Genomic DNA, 21,212 nt, shown 5'->3' with positions numbered 1-21,212 from the left:
TGTGGTTGGCATCTGCTGATAATAGTTTCTTAAATTGAGTGCTGGTCTGGTGGAAGCATCAGAAAGGGGTGAAAAGGACTAGGTGGTGTTACTTTCATTTTAAACTTCAGAGCTTCATGATAATACTTAATCAAAGCAAGCTATTGTTGTAAGTAGCACTTCCCATACAGGGTTGCTGTTGGGGAGGGGATGCCAAAGTGTAGGGTGAGGGCACTGCCATAAAACCAAGGCCAGAGCAAGTTAGTGGAGCAGTTGTGCACGTTGTTATTTTAGGAAATTGAAATTTGAGTTTAAAATCCTGGTATATCCTGTTAGGAGTTTTGAGTAAGTTTATTGACGTTATCATATAGAATTATGCCAATGTAATCAGTACGAGGGGGGAGACCCAAAAATAACCGGTCACAATGTAAAAAAATTCAAAATTTAATTTTTTGTCTTACAAACGTTAGTCACCTTCGAAGTACTCTCCACTTACACTGATAGAATGGTTTAAACATTTTTTCCACTACGCGAAATAGGTTTGGTACTCGTCGTTTCCGGTGCCTTGCAGCGCCGCCTTCGATTTTCTTTTCACCTCCGTAATGTGATGTAAAAATTTCCCTTTCATCACCATTTTCCTCCGGTTGAACAAAAGAAACTGAAAAGGTGTGAGATCTGGTGAGTAGGGTGGGTGAGGAAGCAGTATCATGCAATTTTTTACCAAAAACTCAAGTCGCGGCAATGAGCAACATGATAATAAGCAGGGGATGAACTTCGCCACGATTCGTTTCAATTGCTAATCATCAGCTAAAATTCTCTGGAATGAACTCCACAAATGACCAGGTTGTTCAGCAAGTCTATCAATAGTATGCCTCTTATCCTCGTATGCTAGGGTAAGAGTTTTTTCCACATTTTCATTAGTTCTGGACCTGGAAGGCCGGTCAGGGTGTTGAATGTCTTTGATCTACATGTTGCCACATTTGAATCGCAAATACTGCTCGTGCACTTGAGTTATTTTTAAAGCTTGTTCTTTATAAGCTGTAGACAACATATTAACCATGTCCGACTCAATTTTACTGAGTGGAGAACAAATTTTCAACCCTGGGACTGTTCTCAAATATCAGCCATTTAAAAAATCCGAAGAGGTCAAAACACTCTTCAAATGTAAACTGTCACAGGGACTCGCTGCAACCCTCTATATCCACGCCGTTTCTCATTCTGACTCAGAAATCTTGAAATAACATCCATCTAGTGGGAGGAGCCAAAAATATAAGAGCAACGCACGCAGCGATATCTGTCCGGTTATTTTTGGGTTCCCCCACGTATGTTGCCAAAGTAGTGAATGGAAACTGCTATAATGACTTGTAACAGGCTGGAAGTAGTTATAATGAGGCGGCAAGTAAGGGGAAGGTTGGCTGGATGAGCTGGTAAGATTGGGAGCGAAAAAATGCAGAACAAAGATAGAAATCAGGGAGGATTAGAGCCAAAGGACTCTGGAGGCCTGGGCTTTTCAAGAATTTAAGTGTTAGCAAAAGTTGGGTAGATATCAACATTATTTTCATCGACATCAATTCTTGATTTACAATTCCTTTAGCAGTGTGAATACAAATCAATTCTATTCCAGCTCAGTATTGTTTGGATATTAGATTATCGTTATAATTATTATTGGTAAGCTGTGGGTTACTTGTGAAAGGCAATGTAAGACATGCTTTTGTTTACAGCCCAGTGCACTCTTTTTATGTCATTCTATAGATCATCATAGGTCCATCCTAGCAACCATTCATCTATCAACCCTTTCGTAATTCTATTCCTTAGGTTCAAATAGGTCAAATACTTTTAGGTTAGGTTAGGTTCCTTATTCTGTATAATTTTTTCTATAACTGTCTAAACCCTTGAGTGCCTGTGGTCCGATCTATCAGCCGGAAGGATATCCATAGGCCAGGTTTTTTACACCTGCACCTTTTATTTTTTGTGCTTTGTTAAGCGTTTGTAACTGCTTTTTAGTATCTGTCATTCTTTAACATACCCTAAGTATTGAAAGCACTTAAAAATTGGGGGGCCCAAACCGAGGATCTTGCCCTGGGAAATTTTATTAATAGTGAGTTTTAAGTTTTTTAAGCATTTCAGAAGAGTCACATGATCAACATTCGAGCATTGATTACTCGAATCTCGATATCTGGACACTCCGGAGAAAATCGACAACATTTTCCAACAACCTGACACATTTTTTCCACACACCCATAACGAATTTTCGAGGGGGCTCGGGCCCCCTCAGGCCCCATGGAGTCGGCGCCACTGTTCAGTTCCCTAGGTTAGAAGAAATCTTTTCAAAACCCGATTCCTGTTCTGGTACATGGATGAAGCCGACCCCCGGAGGGGATATTTGACGCAAGTTGCGCCGTCGAATAACACCTTTGAGGTGGGTTTTTTAAAAATGCTGACTATTTATCGGCTTGGGGGGGGGGTGGATTTAAGACGCAATGGATTGTTGCTGTTGGAGGGAATGCGCCAAGGGGACTATCCCACAGGAGGTTGATCCCATTCTGTTGCCACTTCGGTCGGCATTTTAATCGGTTTTAAAAAAATGCTCGCAGCGCGGTGATGAGTGCAATGCGATCCACTTTTTTTCCCAATATTTTGCAGAATTATCCTCGCAAATGCGAGGGATAGCATTGAAGAGTAACGAATTTGGAAAATCACGTCTTCGTGAGTGTAAATTTCGGTCGGCAACCCTTATTTCCCCGTGAAACTCGGATCAATTTGTCCGTCAGCGACGGGATTGGCGACTTTTGTAAACCCATTTAAATGCGCGGTGGGCGAAAACACAGAGGCAGTGCTGTAGTTGGGCCGGTACGGCGTACCCCCTAAAATCCAAACTCGTTATAAGCGTACCGGTTAAAATACCTTCGCGGTATATTACATGTTCAGCTGTTGAAATTTTTGGTGAGTACCGCCTAAAATTTTTTTTCCAACTACAGCACTGTTTAGAGGACAACTTTGAGCCGCCCATGACTTCATGGGATCTCTCTCTCTCGTCGAGGGGAGATAGGAGTGCTGTGTGCGGATTAGGCTCACCGCTAACTCTCGGAATATATGTGCTTTGCCGTTCAAACGGAGGTGAATATGCGAGGCCCACAGCTACCTCCATGAATATGCACCTTGCCGGTCAAACGGAGGTAGGGGAGCCCGGGGCACGTTGGCCATAGGGGCAGGATGGCCCAGTCGAGCTAATTCATACAACAGACACTGAATCGTGCTAGGAATTTATCAGAAGGTTGGTAGCACACTTCCCCTTTCTCCACGAGACCATTATGGCTGGCGGAGCAGTTTTTGACAAGTTGTGGTGATTAATTGAATGTCGGCAATACCCACTGTCGGCCATAGAAAGGTAGGATATAAAAGTAGCGTGAGATCCAAATCCGGGGAATTTTGGAGACGTACTCCCGGTGCGAGGGCGACCAGAGACCGTTGGAGAGAGAGACGGAACGAAGCTGCTTCCGGGAGAACGCAGCGCCATCACAAGGTACCGTCCACGCCACTCCTTCCATACCTTTCCTTGAGCCCCCCATAGGTCTCTAAAGGCCTCTTTACGCGGCACTTGTGCGAATTTTGTTAGTTAATTAAACTGGTGCCAATACGAAAATTCTATGAGTTGTTATTTTTTAATGCTACTGACCAGCGGCGCAGCGAGGGGGGGGGTTTTGGTGGATAAACTCCTCCCCCCCCCCCCCCCAGAGCTCCGAGAAATTTTTAATTTTAATCTTTTTACCTAATTGGATTGATATGACTAATAGAATAGTATAAGGACTAATAAAATATCCCTCAGAAAGCCGTAAAACTCACCATTTTGAACCATTTATCTTAAAATTCCGCAATTTATTAATCTCGCACCTATCGCTTATCTTAGTGGATATTCCATACCCTCACACAACCGGTATTAGTTGTATCTAACCCCCCCCCAGCCTTAATTCCTAGCTGCGCCCATGCTACTGAATACCTCCTTCCGCGTCGCGTTTCAACTTCAGGATCCTCTTTTGTAATGCGTCATCAGCATTGTAGGAGATTGGGAACCCTTGGAATTAAGTATACTGCGTTCGTCATATTATTTATTTATTTAATTTAAATTCTCTCAGTTAACACGATTTATTTCATTAAGATGACCGCCTCATTCGCTCTTTTTGTAATTTGGGGAGGGAAGGGAAAGGGGAGAGGGATTTGGAGAGGAAGTCTTCTGATGGCGGTTGTAAATGGTGCAATTGATGATGTTATATCAACAGAAGGAGTTTTGATGATATTCAAGGGGACAGAGGAGGCCCAATTCAATCCCATTGAAGGTTGGTTTCCAATTCGGTCGCATTTTAATCGGATTTCAAAAATATCTGCAGCGCGGCAATGAGTTCAATGCGATCCACAGGGTTCCCACTCAACCGTTAAAACCTTAAAACCGTGGATAAGCCGTGATTTTCTCTACCGTGAAAAAACTTGATATAGCCGTGAATTTCGTCATAAAACCTTTAAAAAAATCTCTCAAACTTGATAGTAGAACTACGATTGACAGATCAAAAGAAAAATCGATACGTCGATCATGTTTCAAGGTCAGTCACGCGCAGATACTGTCCACGCATTTATCTCCACACGTATATTGGAAGCGCAATTGTTGGTCCGTGTGCCATGACGACACATTGATCTTAAATCTGTGATTGAAGACCGGTAACCGGTAAAGTGTTCATTAGCCCTGGCATAAATTCAGACACTTCTTCACTTCCCTGCTACCCTGCTCCCTACATTTTCCCACTCTACCTTTAGCCGGACCTGAATTTTGATATCGATAAGTGATGTCATAAGATATAGCACTTTCATTGCTGCATTTGCATTCACGGCGTCCGTTGCGTTTGATAAATTTTTAGTTAACGTGCAGCCGGTGATTGTTACGTCATCAATATTTCTGCCTACAATGGCTTATCAACAGACCGTGAATTTGACGACAGTTAAACCGTGAAAACCTGGAAAAACCGTGAATTTTATAATTTAGTTAAGAGTGGGAACCCTGGGTCTACTTTTGTAATATTTTGCTGTAATTTGTTTCAAGTTATGAAGTTGATAGATCACACCATCATGCATAAAAGTTTCGGTTAACAGCCCTAGTTATTGGCAAGAGGAATCAAGGTAGCTGACATCTGGTGGCCAATTTTAGAAATAAGACAGAGGTAATCGGCTGGTTTGTTTACCAGCATTTACCAGTGCTTCAGCCTGGATATGGGCGAAACGGGTCTGCTTTCAGCAATTTTGTGAAGTGAATACTGATATATATCTCTAGCATCGGGGGCTGGGGGTCCAAAACTAGGGGGGGGGGCATTTTTTAAAAACAAGGTACAAAGTAATGGGTTTTAAACTAATTTTAACACTTTTCATAATCGAAAAAACTTCATTTGTTCAAAAAATATTTTGTAAATTCGCGATTATTTAGTATTTTGTTTTCTTTTATGAAGAAAAATAATTGTTTTTTTTCTATTTCCGAAGAGGGTGGGGAGGGTGAAAATTCGAAAAATATAATATTTTATGGTCATTCCCTATAGATTTTGTCCAGTTACTGCCCTACTAGTGCAAACATTTCGTGAATTTTGGACATATATACAATTCTCTTATCATCTCTCGACACTTCTCATATATATTTAGGACTGCTCCGGCAGTAGGGCGGATCGGAAAAATCGATTTTTTTTTCAAATCTATCTGGCCCAATGAAAAAAAGTTGTGGGGCCGAACAAAAATAAGGCCTGAAATATTTGAGACCTCTAGGTGAGCCCCTGGCCCTCGCTCAAATGCAATTTAAGCGGGGTAGGGTCAAAATTCGAAAAATATAATATTTTATGGTCATTCCGTATAGATTTTGTCGAGTTACTGCCCTGCTAGTGCAAATATTTCGTGCATTTTGACGTATTTGCCACCGTTTAGTCACGAAATGCCTAATTTGAGTCCGCGTCCGCGAAGAAAATATTACAACCCCCGCGGATACAAGAGCGGCAGTTAAATCCTTATGAGAGTATTTAACCTCTAGCGTTCATCTCAGTCTTCATAGGTAATTATTTCCGAAGTAGGTAACATTTGGTGACTTTTTCACCTGAGAAATGACGCCTTAACATTCTATGGAGTTAGGATAATTGGATAGAATTTTTTTCTCTGTGCACAATGCATGACCCCATCCAAAAATATGGAGCTGAGGACCCTCTAAATAGAAATCTAGATAGAAATTTGGATGGGGAAAACTGGATGGACGCTTCATCGCGCTGATAATTTTCGGCTGGTTGGAGACCTGTACGCATACATGGTGTACCGGCTCTACTGAGATAAGCTCCGAATTTGCCATCCGTCGTCCCTAGTGATGGCGAAGATTGCCCTTATCGCAGGGAAACACAGGGTCAATACTTGACGTGGCTTCGGTCTTGGAAGTAAAAGGCCTTTCGCTCCTCATAAAAATTAAGGGATTCCTTGCTCCTACTTAAATTTTTGCCATCTTTACGGTTATTTTCTCCGTGTATTTGAATATCAGCTCAAAATTTATTGATAACCACGACGCTGTGATAAGATAAGCGACGAAAGAGGAGATTACTAGAAATATCGTCGTGCCTTGTTTTAGATGCATTTTTGCGTTTTATCGGATGGGTTTGATGCGCATCACATCGATTTTGAACTCATATTTCGACGTTAATTATCATCAGAGTGAATTTTGAGCCCGGAAGTTGTGTTTAGGTAAGAGTTTAGTGTTTCTGCTTAAATCCTACAGAGGACTTGCTGGAGGGAACTTTCTACCCTGCTTGCTCCTGCTCACAGGTAGGTCAGACCGCAGTGACTTTTCTATAACGTTTAAATCAGAGGTGTTTTTAACGTTACGTTTAAACATTAACGCTTAAATTAGGGGGGGGAGGGTTCACAGGGGTCACAGTCGTAGCACTCCCTCTAGTAAAAACGCCCCTTTCTCCCGGGGGGTATACGAACCTCCCTGAACCCAGGTCAAGACCCGCCCCCCGAAATTTGATGCTGAATTCGCCCCTGGTTTAAATGCATTCATTAAAGTATTCTACCGATTAAGGTAGGTTTCCATGGAGTACTTGAGAAGAATTCTGGGATCCTCCCTACCCATCAACCACTTCCCTCTTCAATTTACAATAAGGCCTACTCCCTATCATTCTATCTAAAATCCTATTCTTTTCCTTCCTCTCCCTAGTTTACCTAACATTCTACCCTCTAGCACTGTTTTTAACATCCCCTACCCGCTAAGTACTCGCTCCATCCATACCTTATGTCTCCTCCGTACATCATGTAAAAGCTGCCTCTGCTCACACACCATGTCCAGCACTTCAGAGTTCCTCCTCCTCTCCGTCCATTTCACCTACTCCATTCTTCGCCACACCCACATCTCGAATGCATACAGTCTTTTCTCGTCCTCCTTCCTAAGTGTCCACGTTACTGCACCTTAAAGCGCTACACTCCAGATCAGACTCTACAGTAACCTTTTCTAAAAATTCTTACACAGCGAACCTCTCAGAAGTTCCTTCCTGTTCATGAACGCCTCTTTTGCTAATGCAGTTCTCTTCTCGCTTGTTCGATCAAACTCCATGTTTTTAGGGAAGAGATATTTGGTAGGGTTTCCCACTTCTGTTCCAAAAGTGTTTTTACGTGACACCAACACGTAGACTACCTGTCGTCTGGCTCCTACCCTTCAACCTATCTGGCATGGAGGGCCCTACCGGGAATAATTGCGAATTAATGCCGCCAGCGCAGCTCTAGGGGTCATAGGAACTCGCAAGCCTTTCCACCATAACAAGGTTGTAGACCAAGGGAAAGGCGTGGTTTAAATAGCAAGCAAAAATTATAATCGGGAATAAATGAATAACTGTTAATGAATTGAGTCAATGAAGAACTCTACCTTGCGATTGTTAAAGGTGGTAACCCGAAAAGTACCGATTAAGACAATGCTAATAATGAGATTTTGAATTCCCTCCTGAACTGAATTAAAGTGTTTAATGGATATGATGTCTGGTAAGAGCTGTGAAAAAAACTGGGAATTTTTTAAGCTTAAGTTTCCTCACGGGTTCGAAATCGTAGGGCATTGAACGCAGCCCGTTCAAGTATGTGCTGACAATGTCGTGTGAATTATTGTGGTACAAGGGACCCCGATGCTTGAAATCATCATCATCAGTCACCATAGAAGATTAAATTAACCCCGTCCATCCAATTCTCTTATCAGCTAATGTTATCATACTTACGTGTGTATTATCTTTGACGTCATTCGACACTTCTCATATATATTTAGGACTGCTCCGGCAGCAGGGCGGATCGGAAAAATCGATTTTTTTTCAAATCTATTTGGCCCAATGAAAAAAAGTTGTGGGGCCAAACAAAAATAAGGCCGGAAAGATTTGAGACGTCTAGGTGAGCCCCTGACCCTCGCTCAAATTCAATTTAAGTGGGGTAGGGTCGAAATTCGAAAAATATAATATTTTATGGTCATTCCGTATAGATTTTGTCGAGTTACTGCCCTGCTAGTGCAAACATTTCGTGCATTATGACGTATTTGCCACCGTTTAGTCACAAAATGCCTAATTTGAGTCCGCGTCCGCGAAGAAAATATTCCAACGCCCGCGGATACAAGAGCGGCAAGCCGATCCCGTCCCCTCCCCGAACGCTTTTCCTCCTCCCTCCCTTGAATACAGCAAAATTCATCCCGCGTGTGCTGCTAGTAGGGCGTTCATCTTTAATAATATTAATGGATTTGAAATAAAAATCGATTTTTCCGATCCTCCCTACTGCTCAGAGGATGTGGCTAGGACGAAAGTTTGCCTCAGGCTTGCAAAAAAAACTTCTCAACGTTCTTTAAAGTAAGGTCGAACAAAGTTGCCTCGTGCCATCAAATAAATGCCCCTGGGTGGCGGTGAATGCATTTCATACGAAGTCGTCCTTTGCCGTTCTTTCGTCACCTGCCGATAATTTTGGTTTGGCAACACTGGAGATAATTATTATCATCACATCTGTTCAGATTATCGGCCTCATTGTCGACGGGCGTTGTAGGCGTTGGTTATCTACGGTTTCTGGAGGAAAAAGGTCGATGTTGAGATAACTACCGCTTCTTCATACATTGTTGATTGCAGGAAGTATTTGGTGAATTCAGAAGTATCCACATCACGCCGCAGAAATTCTGTAATTAATATCAGTCGTTTCCTCTGGAATCTGGCGGGGGCGGTCTGGCCAGGTCGACTAGTCGGCAATCGCCCAGGGCCCCAAGCATATGGGGCCCCCACAACGCTCGCGTTCATCGTGAATCATACCCATACCAAATGCCTGATGGAAAAGACTTAGATTACTAGAACCAAAGTTTTTTTGCAACTATAAAATTCTACGTTTTCATAGTTGCTTTATTTACAAAATAGTGTAAAAAGATAAAAAATAAGTAAAATTGTCCGAAGATAAAAGAGAACCTGAGGCTTTTTTTGAAAGGGTTATTCGAAAAGGTTATTTAAAAAGTTTTTTTATTTTTTAGATTTCAGCGTAAGGAGTGAATTCACTTAATAGATAATAGAACCGTAATACGTTATTAAATTTTATAAGTTGTGAAATTCTCATTTCGCATGGTATTTTTTCCAAAAGCAATTTTTTTCCAAATTTTTTTTCCAAAAATCTATTTTTTATTAACTTTTATCTAGTTTTTAAGATCCTGTATAGCGTCAAAATCGATTTACGGACATTCAATTTTCTAAAAACTTTCCGTGAGAGGACCCCCGCATTCACCGGTAAGGAGGGCATAATCATGAGCCCTTGCCGCGGGGCCTCCAATCACCCCAGACTGCCCCTAAAACCGGGTCACCATTGTTTAAAAAAACTGATATTGTTACTATCCGAGAACTGGGGTTCAAACGCCGCATGTTTCAAGGGGGGCAGATCATGAAGTGAGGAAAAGAAAGAAAATAACAAGCACCGTAGCTGGAATTAGTGTGCTAGGGCACGGCCGTGGCATGCCGTGATACTGCGTCACTTGTCATATGTATAATCTATGTATCAAGATCGTATCCAGGATTTTTTTCTGACAGGCAAACGTTCTTCTCACATTTGGGATTAAAAACGTCATAAAAAATTGCAGTACGAAATGTACTATTTATTTTTATATAAAATTTATTAATATGCAAATATAAATTTTTAATATGTAAATATTAATAACTTATAAGTGAATATTAATAACTTTTATATTAAAATATAAGATTTATTAACAATTGTATTAAAATATCGTCTATTCCCAACCCCTAATTCCGCCTATGATAGGTATCATTATTGGTGTAGGTATATTTAACAAACAATTTGTCATGGTATCCCATTATTTAAATTGAGCTAGCTTCCTACATTGATCCGGGTATTAAGTTATTGTTAAGTGCTTTTAGCCCGAGTACGCGCGACAGATGGATGAGTCAAGCCCGAAGGACTTAAGTCGCATGACTGGATTTTACGAGTATTTCAAAAGCGTCCTTAAGTACCCGATGTCCTTTTGTATCCTAGATACGTTTTGTATTGGGGCTGAAGTAATGTTGTGAGTTGCCAATGGTAGTGTCCGCAGGGGTTAATGTAACGGAGGGGGGCCTGCCCCCTACATTATCTATGTGCACCACTGACATTTGTCAACATTCATAACCTATGTCATTGGGTATGTTAAAAGTAGTCAATCGTTGCGTTTAGCTCACTCAAATTGGCGCAAACTGAATGCACCATGGTTACTAACCGGTTAGCCACACCATTGTGAGATTGTATTACACCGGAACTAGGTATAGAAAACAGCAGTGTTTCGGCAGTGAGCGGTCACTCATTACAAGTATCGGCTGGAGTCGTACAATGACTTGTTAACGAAGAGGGAAATTACATGGAAATTTCGTGAAATTTGTTTGGGTATGGAGACTTCTTTTAAACTTTGTTAGGTACGCCGCGCGGCCACCAGAGGCTTTGCGAGGATTTTTACGAGTATATTTTGGATGTCGCAAGGCACTGTTCATTCTAAGGATTCGGGCTCAGTGGCGCCGACTCCATGGGGCCTGAGGGGGCCCGAGCCCCCTCAAAAATTCGTCATGGGTGTGAGGAAAAAATATGTCAGGATTTCCCCCGGAGTGTCCAGATATCGAGATTCGAGTTATCAGGGTTCTATAGTTGATCATATGACTCTTCTAAAATGCACAAAAAACTTAAAACTCACTACTTATAAAATTTCCCGGTGAAAGATCCACGGCTTGAGCACCCCCAATATTTTTTTGTAAGTCGGCATCCCTGTTCGGGCTCAATAGTATGGAATCTAGAAATAGTGAGGTTGACGAACTATACAATATTCCACTACTTTTTAATGTATCATCGCGATTCATCATTGATCAGGGATACTTAATTCTGGTTTAACGCATCTATTCTCTTACAATCTAGTCTTTTCACGTCCACATGGTTCTTCTTTTTCAATTTCTTTTCTACTTTTTTCAAATACAACATCTCATTCCTTCCTATACCGCTCTTGTCCTGGAGGCAACGTGGGTCTTCAACAACACTTCATGTCCAGTGGAGTAACCTTGGTGGGGGGGTTTTCGGGTTAAATTCCCCCCTTGAGACTTTGAAAAAGACGCCAAAAACGAGTGAGATGACCTCAATAAACAAAACGATAATATCGGTTACTGGAGGTAAAAAAAAGGTTTTCATACGTTAAGAGAAAATAATGTTATCGCTAGAAAAAACATAAAATCCCAAAGATTTCCCGGACCCCCCTTTGCCCTGGGGTGTTTTCCATACACACCGAAAGTTCCCCGAAATATCCGGTAAACCCCCCTTCATTTTAAAATTCCTGGCTACGCTACTGATCATATGTCATGTTGTTGTCCATCAAGTTGTCTTGAGTTTTTATTAAGGCTTCTATCAGGCTTCTCTTTTCTCCCACTTTTGTTACACCAACTGATTTTACATTTCAAAACTAACTACGCCTAAGTCTCCTCGAACTTCGGTCTTACGTTACACACATCATCTAATATTACACCCACAGAGAAAACGATATCAATTGTTTTACCATAATAAACGGAGGGGAAGAAATGCGGACCACATGCGGTGTGGATGTGAACACTCAACAAATTACCAGTGTAATTTAAGAAGTTGGCAAGAATCATTGTCTTAAAGGCCAAAAGTTAGAAATATTCAGTTAAAAAATCGTATCACTCAGTGCCATATTACTTGAGGTATGAGTCTGTTTCTAATTCAAGAGATTTGAATTTTGCGGGAAAGATCGGAGGACGAGGAAAAATCGGGTGGCGAGAAAAAGCCTTATCAACATTCAATTAGTGATGGCATGAAATCGTTGATAAGATAGTAGAGCAATCCATCTTAACATCGGATTTTAAAAATCTGATCTAGCTGTCATTCCGAAATTCCTTCATTCCATTCCACTCTTACCTCCGGGGAGGAAAAGACAGAAACGAGTTATTACACGTTCGCTCTTTCAACGCTTACCATGTGGTATCTGCGAGTGAAATCAGAGAATGATTATCAGAAGCATAACTTCCTCGGTGAAAGAACCTGCACGATGGCTTTTCGCCGATAACCTAGTGTTCATTGAAAACGTGCACACACAAAAATAACTTAAGGCAATACCTCATTTAACATGAGGGATTACGCAGAATAATCCCTTTTAGATTATACAAAAGGAAGTTTTCTGAAGAAGAATACACGAAGCTGACAAGGCTAACCACCTCATCGACTGAAGAGCGAAAATAAAAACACCTCGTCCAGTCGTAACAAAAGCCTCATCACATGCTGAATAAATTATGGAGGGAATCGGGTTTATGCATTAGGTTCCCATTTAGAGTACCCGGGTTGTAATCCTGGTGTCAGCGGAATGTTTCATAATAGGGTAATTTCCTTGATCAAAGAAAACGAAAGGCATTGATTGCGATTCGTTACCCACCATTAGTGTATTCATAATATTCAAATTATTTGGTTTTAGAAATATCGGTTTAGAGGAATGGGAATGGTCAATTTAACCTCATTTGAAAAAGGCCAGATTTGCGCTCATGCGATGCCACTCCACGTGACGTTACAGGGACCTAGTTTCTATACGAGTAGATAGGAGTTTTACATCGTCTGAGGTTACCAGTGCATGCATGAGGCACAGAGCTCAGGGAACCTCACTTGCGGCAGCGGGGACCAGAACGACGTCACACAGAGTTTTCCCGGCATTCATACTTAGCAGTTGCGTTTTCGCGCGCTTGAAAATTTTCACTTTTCATTTAATCGCGAAAAATAGATATCGTCATTGAAAAATCTAAAAGCGTGAAATACATACTGCAGGAGTAGTGATCTTTCGATTTAGGCAATAAAAAAATAATAGGAAACCACCCTATTAGTCTTATCTCCGCTTGGATGCTGCGAGGAGGGGACCTCGATTGAAATATTTAATCCGTCGAGTGGGAAGAGTATTTATGGTCGAGTATATGCATCAGTGGCGCCGACTCCATGGGGCCTGAGGGGGCCCGAGCCCCCTCAAAAATTCGTTATGGGTGTGAGGAGAAAATGTGTCAGACTTGTCGATTTTCCCCGGAGTGTCCAAATATCGAGATTTGAGTTATCATGGTTCTAAAGTTGATCATATGACTCATCTAAAATGCTTAAGAAACTTAAAACTCACTACTTATAAAATTTCCTGGGCCAAGATCCCCGGTTAGGGCCCCCCCAATAATTTTTGTAGGTCGGCGTCCCTGATATGCATCGGCGGTGCATTTGCAATGAACCACACCGTGCGCCATAATACTTTCAGACCGAAGGTAAAAAAATTAACTTTGCCGTGATCGGAAAACTTTTTTTGTTAGTTAGGTTTTGAAGAGTTATATTTTATCAAAAATGATCGAAATCAGTCTTTATGCGAAAAAAATGTCTGTATTATTTTAGATTCTTTTGTCGTCATCTATAGGTAACGCTCGGATCTGGCGGAGAGAAAAGACTGCGGCGCTCGCAGTATTTTTACGTAAATTGCTCATGGCAAATTTTTCTAGTCTATTTTTCTAACTATTTCACATTTTTTATCTTTATGGTTGACTTATAAGGTTAAAGGTTATAAATTTAGTCATTTTTTAGTTTTTAGTTTTGCATATTTTTTGCATTATTTTTCATACTTATGTATTATGCCTTTTTATTATAATATTTCATACATGCAATGATTCATGTCTGCTGAGATAAAGAAGCTTAGTTCCTCGCTACCTCCTATACAAAAATATGGCATGTGTTTTGCTAGTGTTTATTAGGGATGGTCGGATCGGATACCTCGGATCCAAATATCCGCGGATATTGCCCTTCATCGGATACATCGGATCCAAAGTCTCGGAAGACATCGGATCTGGATCCGAAATTTTAAATAATAGCTTCAGTGAATGCAACACCCCACAAGGGTGGAAAGAGTTCCGATTCTATCTTCGAATGCGCCGTCGCATGCGATTCTTATCCTCGTCATGAACTGTTTTGTTTGAAAGCTCTTGCAGAGGTTACATTAGGGGTGTTAACCTCAAACGAAATTACCCATTTAAGTAGATGCTAACGGTGAGTTTTGGCTAACAATTCACATTGGTGAAAACTTTTCTGCAATAGGTGCATTACATTTTCTTTGGTGCTCCGTTGAAATTTGTGCGTCTTTGAAACGGCCAGTTTCGGCGGGAAGTCAGGCTCGAATGGCTGTGACGTCACACACAGCTACTTCGCTGACTGCACGCTTTCGGTGAACGCCGTTATCCGTGCCGTGCTTGAATTTGTGGATGCCGTGGTGAGAAATGCCTTCGGATTGTGGCTTTGTGAGGGCTAATTCTACTATCCCACCTAAAATGAGTGCTCTGATGCTCATTTTTTATCATGAATAAGAAGAGGTCAAGTCAAGAAAAAAATCTAAATACGCAGTAATGACATTTTTAGCGCTCCGGAAATTCAAGGAGTCAAGCAGGCAAGTTAGGAGTCAATGCATATTAATTATGATAGCACTGTTAAATATGTTAATCGTACTTATGAGTATATTTTCCATCAAATATTTAATTTTGTTACGATTTACTCAGCCCTGGCTTCCATTTTTATTCGAATTATCCCCTAGTAAACGCTGAAATGGTTCTCGAGGGGTACATTTCATATTATAACACAAATCCCTGTCACGCAATGCTCGTTTTTTAGTTTTAAAGGCTTTTGATAATTTATAGCCTATAAAAACTTAGGTGACATAAGGAAACTATTATCATAAAATAATCACTTTTGTTCGTCTCAGATTTGTCTGAATCATGATATGGAATGGCGAATTATAGTAAATATTTATTATTGTGAATGTTACTGTAAGGCCCCTTGCACACGCACCGATTTTGGACGGCCGGTAAAATACCGGCCGATATTTTACCGGTGAAGCGCTGCTTGCACACACGCTGGATTTTCACAGGTCAAAAGATAAGTTGCTTGGTTGTTGACCTGGCGCAGGGGATCCGCAGTGGCATTGGCCGGTAGCTAACCGACTTTTTACCGGTGCCGGTGCGCGGTCGGTCAGTGTGCAAGCTCCCATACCCTTCCATTGTTCACCATTGGAATGTTGACGGCCGTCCAAAATCGGCGTGTGCTATGGGTCTAAGGGTTGATAACTATTTCAGCGCTGCCAGAAAAGAATACGGCGATTCAGCAGTTTGCTATATCCAACTTAAAAGAGAATAATATATACACTATGAAAGGGAGAGTTTGTCCAGAGCACAAAATCAGAAGAAACCACAGGAAAAATAATTTTTGTCACTTATTCTTCCGCCATACCCAGAACCCAGAGGAACAAAATTTACAAATTCATTTGGTTCACAAGGTACTAAATATTTGATAGCATTACATTTTTATATTATTATACTCACTCCATGTCAAAGCTTGATTTATTGGATCAGAGGGCTTTTGAATTTGAATTTCAAAACATTCAATTATATACACTGTACATTGCTGTAATTGGCTTAAAAGACAATGGTAGATCAAGTTTGTTATGCTTCGGAAAGAATATTAAATTTTTTAAGCACTGTGAAATAAGAGGTAAAGTTTCGTGGATAGTAGAAAAACTCTTGTCTTACTGATTTGTAATTGGTCTCCTAATCTCTCCAAGCTGTCATTTAATTGAATTTTGATGATGGTGATGAAAATGTCTCTAGTGGCAATCTTAAATATTCCAGAGGGCAAATCAATGACGTACATTGGATCATTAGGTATTCCTAAGTACCTCTAGGGGTAGCTTCATTATTAAGTCAGTTATATTACTGTTTTCACCAACTCCAAAACTCTCGGCTGAGAATGTGCTCGAGAATATTTCATCAATAAACATTATGTTTGGTTACTGTGTGTCAATCTTTGGTGTATTAAAAATCTAAGACTATGTTAGCATCAATTAACTTCGGTGATCATTGAATAGTAGCATAAACATTGTTCTTAATCTTTCGTAAATTATTTCCATTCAAATAACTTAAATTAAAATTGTTTTCGTCCGTTCGACTTATTTGGGAAGACCGCAAGTAAAACAATATCACGTTAACTGACGTTGTGATGCTAGCATCTAGTATAAATTTAACACTAACATTAAAAGAATCTTCACAGCAATAATAAGATGTCTTGCCGTTGATATTTTTGGTCATCTCGCATTGCTGCAGTTAACCATTTCCTTCGCACACGAGAATTAAGAGGCACAGTAATAAAACGTTTTCCCGGATTTCTTATTGTGGTAGAATTACAAAGCGGTAGAAAGCAATATATATATACGCCTTCTTCCTAATTTCCTCCATTTTCACCCTCGTTGTTTCTTCTCTGACGCAGGATCACAGGTTTTTCGACCGGGTTGACGGCTTCCGCGAGAAGTTCGCTGTGTGTGACGTCAGCATGCCTTCGGCAACCTTCGTGCGCTCTCGGAGCGTTTGAGCCGGCCGGCCGCGGCCCTCGGATTCCACACTTTTCGCCTAGCCTTTTTAGGATAAAATTTTTGATTAGAAAAGCGCTGAAACTGTCGCCGGTATCCCCTCGGTGTGTACTTTCATTTAAGACAGTAAAAAAAAATTGGTGAACAACCCTATTTCAGCTGTGAAAAATAAAAAAAGGCAAAGTACGACTGGCACATAGTGCGACTCTTCATAAGAGATTGAACAATCATCGGGGGAATCTCAGCGTCAGGAATTTGAAAATGCATTTGGATCCGAAAATATCCGATCTGAAAGATCCGGCTCTGAAAATCAAGGATCCGATCCGAATCCGGATCCGAAAAAATCCTGGATCCGTCCATCCCTTGTGTTTATATATGTTTATTATAATTTTTCCTTCCACAGGGAGGGAACTCCCCGAGCGCGCAGTGTTGGTTAAGCTATTGAGAAAAAGTAACTGGGCCCGATTAAAGTTACTTCGCACAAAAATTAATCAATTACAAGTAAAAATTACTTTATAAAATTAATCAGTAAAATTACAATTATTTCTTGTAGTATATTACCCTAAAGACCACGTGGGAACTGTCGAATATTGCAATTAAAATGTGGATTCATTGATTCATAGAAATTTCTAATTGCAATTTCACTTGCGATGCATGGCATTATACAACAAAAGGGGTGTCATATTTTGTATTCATAAGTATGCAAGATGTAAGAGTGGATGAACATAGAAGGCAAATTATGGTACTCAGGGACTCTGTAGGCCTAGGTAAATCAGTGAATTCAGCAAAGCAATCGTCGATTATGAGCAAGTAACGATTTCAACGAAAGTAACGATTCTTATTTCACCGTAAGGAATAAATAACTAATATAAATTGCATTTCGTAAAAAGTAATCGTTACAAGTAAAAATTACTGCAAAAGTTATCGTTACAAGTAATCCGATCGCTTTTACTCGATTACCGCTAACACTGTTCTTAACACGCGCAATTTAAAATTGGTTCCGGCAAAAAGATTGACTGTGAACTTTATCATAAAATCTTATGCATTCATCTACTGACGGGACAAATAAAATTTAATGTACTTAGTGGAATTATAAAACACACTGTGATGTCTAAATAAATTAATTACCAGATATAGGGTTATATAAATTTTGATTTGATTCCTTTTTCGGGCGTGAATATCAATTTTCGAGCGGTAAAGCTTTTTCGCAAACATGAATATTTTACCTCAGTATTTCTGCGAGGTAAAATTTAAATATTCATCTACATACTACCCCGCAAGCCGCCTAAGAAGGCGTAAGGCAGGGGGTTTTAGGAAGCCAGCCGTTACATATAAACAGCAAAAACTGAAACAAAATTACGACTAACATTTATTAATGTCCTTTATGGTTAGGGGGAAAAACGAGATAAGGCTAAGGTTATCAATGATCATTCTATATTTCCATAAAAATTTCAAAATGATAGCATAACTTTGAAAAATAAATTGATCTGGGCAAAAGACAAAATACAACGGGTAGAGCAGGAATGATTGGTTCTTTTAGGTAACATCTATTTATACATCAGCTGTGATTTTTTTTAAACAAGGTATTACATTGTGGTCATTGTTAAGGTAGGGGGAGGGTATCGGTTCATTACTTTCCGTGGCGAATTGACGATATTCGATTCCACGCAGCAATGATGCGTAGGTATTTATTTATTATGTTTAATGTTCGCCCAACATATACATAATTATAGGGCAAACAATACAAGATTATCATTACAAAAAAATTGAAAATAATTTGGTCACAGCCACAAAATAGTAACAATCATGATAACAAATGCTGAAAAATATTAAGTAAATACTATGACAGTCGCGAAACATATTCTTAACATCTTTTACAAAGCAGTATTTCTTTTGATACAAGTCTAGATCGTTGAAATTTTTGTTATACAGTACAAAAATCCTTCGTATTGGCGTATTGGAACAATAATTTGTTTTAACCTTTGATATGTAAAATGTTCTTTTAAACCGGCAATTAACATTTAGAACTATTATTTTTATTTCTTTCAGTAACTCATAACATTGATGACATCATGCAGAAACAGAAGATCGTTTATGGTTCTTCTATTTTGCAGGGTATTTATGTAGTGTGACACATGCAGACAAGTGGCTCTTTGATATTCAGCATTATAATAAGCATTGTTTGTTAAGCTGGTGAGGTATAAAATTTCATTGGAGAGCTATATTTAATATAACCACTGAATTCTTTTCCATAAATTACGAGGGGGGTAGGCAGGGGCGGCTGGGGTGATTGGTGGCCCTCAGCTGGGGCTCCTTCCCGGGAAAAGTTTAGGAAATTGAACCCCCGGAAGTAGATTTTGACTCTATTCTGGCTCTCAAAAATTTTAATAACAGCAATATCGTAAGAATAAGTACTATGAAAAGTGAGAATTTCACAGCTTATGAAATTAAACATTATGCTACGGTTCTAAGATAGGTATCTTACATTATTATTACCTTACATATAGGTACATTAGTGAATTTGCTCCTTGAAACTGCACTGAAATCTAACAAAACCTTTAAAATAACCATTTCGAATAACCTTTACAATAAAGCATCAGGTTCTCTTTTACCTTCTGACACTATTATTTCATTTATATTTTTACGCCGGTCAGCTGACCGGGCCAGACCGCCCCGTGGGGCAGTGGGCAATTAATAAAGATTCCCCATAATCTGCCACCAATTCAACGGCTGAGTCTAACATCTGGGGTTACTTCAATATCATAGGCAGTGGCGTAACTATGGGGGGGGGGGACAGATCCCCCCAAGCCTCGGAGAAATTAAATAAATATTTAAAGCTATTGTCTAGTTTTCACATTTAATAACAGCATTTGCTTAAAGTTAAATTTTTAGTGTCAAAATGTTACAAAATGTATTTCCACCCTATTGAAAATCTCTATGGGATTTCGTTTACCTTTAGTAATTTGACAGTGGGAAACGGTTGTTCCCATAGGATAATTTTATGTTCCTATAGGAAAATGTTATGTTCCTATAAGAAAATGTCATGTTCCTATAGGCAAATGTCATGTTCCTATAGGAAAATGTCTTGTTCCTATAGGAAAATGTCTTGCTCCTATAGGAAAATAAAAATCAAATAATTTTCCTATAGGAACATAAAATTTTCCTGAAGGAACAATCATTTCCCATTGTCAAATTACTATAGAGATTTTCACTAGGGCAGGCACGTCATTTTTCGATAATTTTCCCGAACATCCCGTTACCTGGGAGAGCCACCCCAGGCCACTTCATTCATCCCTCCCCCCAAAGCATATTCCTAGTTACGCCATTGATCATAGGCGTAGTTGATATCAGTTTTCGCATCGACTTTCTGTTCTGTAGTCGACACTTTTGTTGGTTCTTCCCCGCGTTCACAAATGCTCTTCGCGATCGAGAAATGCGGTAAATAATACCCTCGGGTTAACGACCTTAACGACCCTTGCGTTGAACAAACTAAGGTCAAAAGTCCAGCACAGTTATCTCCTCATTGTCAGTTCTACAATCCGTCAAGCTTTTCGCACTGGAGTCCTTTTTTCATTCTTCATCTCCTGCCCCATGCGTAAGATACATTTATATGATAAGTAGAGATGCGTGAAAGTCGCAAATGCGATAAGTGCAATATAGATGCGATGTGCGCAAATAAATGCGACATAGATGCAATGACTGGACTTTTATGATATTTTTACGCGAATTTGCCTTTTCGACGGCAAAATTCGTACATTTTGTGCCGAGCGCAGTTTAAATGCTCCGCCGACACTCACCGCTTAAAGCATGAGAGCGACTGTCCAGCTGCTACTTGGCTGGGACTCAATGTAGCCGCGACCAACAAGTGGGCGCGGGCAAGCTACACCTCCGTCACTATCTGTCTTATTGCTAAATTTATCATTGTCCTACGACATAATTATTTAAAATATTCTGTATTTTGTCATATACCTGTGTTTCACTACATTTTATCGTCACCTACCTCACTTTGAAAATAAAAAAGATAGACGCTGCAAAATGCGATAAACTGTTATTGAAAGTGCGACTTTCACGTATCTCTAATGATAAGTAAGATACATAGTCGTCATTCAGAGGCTTTGAGTTTTTACTATCTGCTCCGTGTATCTATGGAAAATCATAGGATTTATCTTCTTCTTAGGGAAATCTTTCCTTTCTGTAGAAAGATTGAATTATGGTTTCGCTAGTCGTGGCCCACGTCGCCCTAATGACGGCGCTGGGATTACCATATCTTACTCCTTCCATC

At 40.1% G+C, this 21,212-nt stretch overlaps 1 protein-coding gene across 1 annotated transcript in view; it reads left to right on the top strand.

Annotated features, from left to right (window-relative positions):
• The first annotated feature begins 6,407 nt into the window (after positions 1-6,407).
• The window catches only part of LOC124160545 (5'-nucleotidase-like), a 55,724-nt gene continuing 40,919 nt past the window's right edge, over positions 6,408-21,212 (top strand). Inside the window, exon 1 of the mRNA XM_046536408.1 lies at positions 6,408-6,807. The gene's annotated coding sequence lies outside the window, so the exon portion shown is untranslated. The remainder of the gene's footprint in view (positions 6,808-21,212) is intronic.

This window comes from Ischnura elegans, chromosome 6, assembly GCF_921293095.1.
Source record: "Ischnura elegans chromosome 6, ioIscEleg1.1, whole genome shotgun sequence".
NCBI classification, from domain to species: domain Eukaryota; kingdom Metazoa; phylum Arthropoda; class Insecta; order Odonata; family Coenagrionidae; genus Ischnura; species Ischnura elegans.
This window is presented reverse-complemented; position numbering and strand designations above follow the sequence as displayed.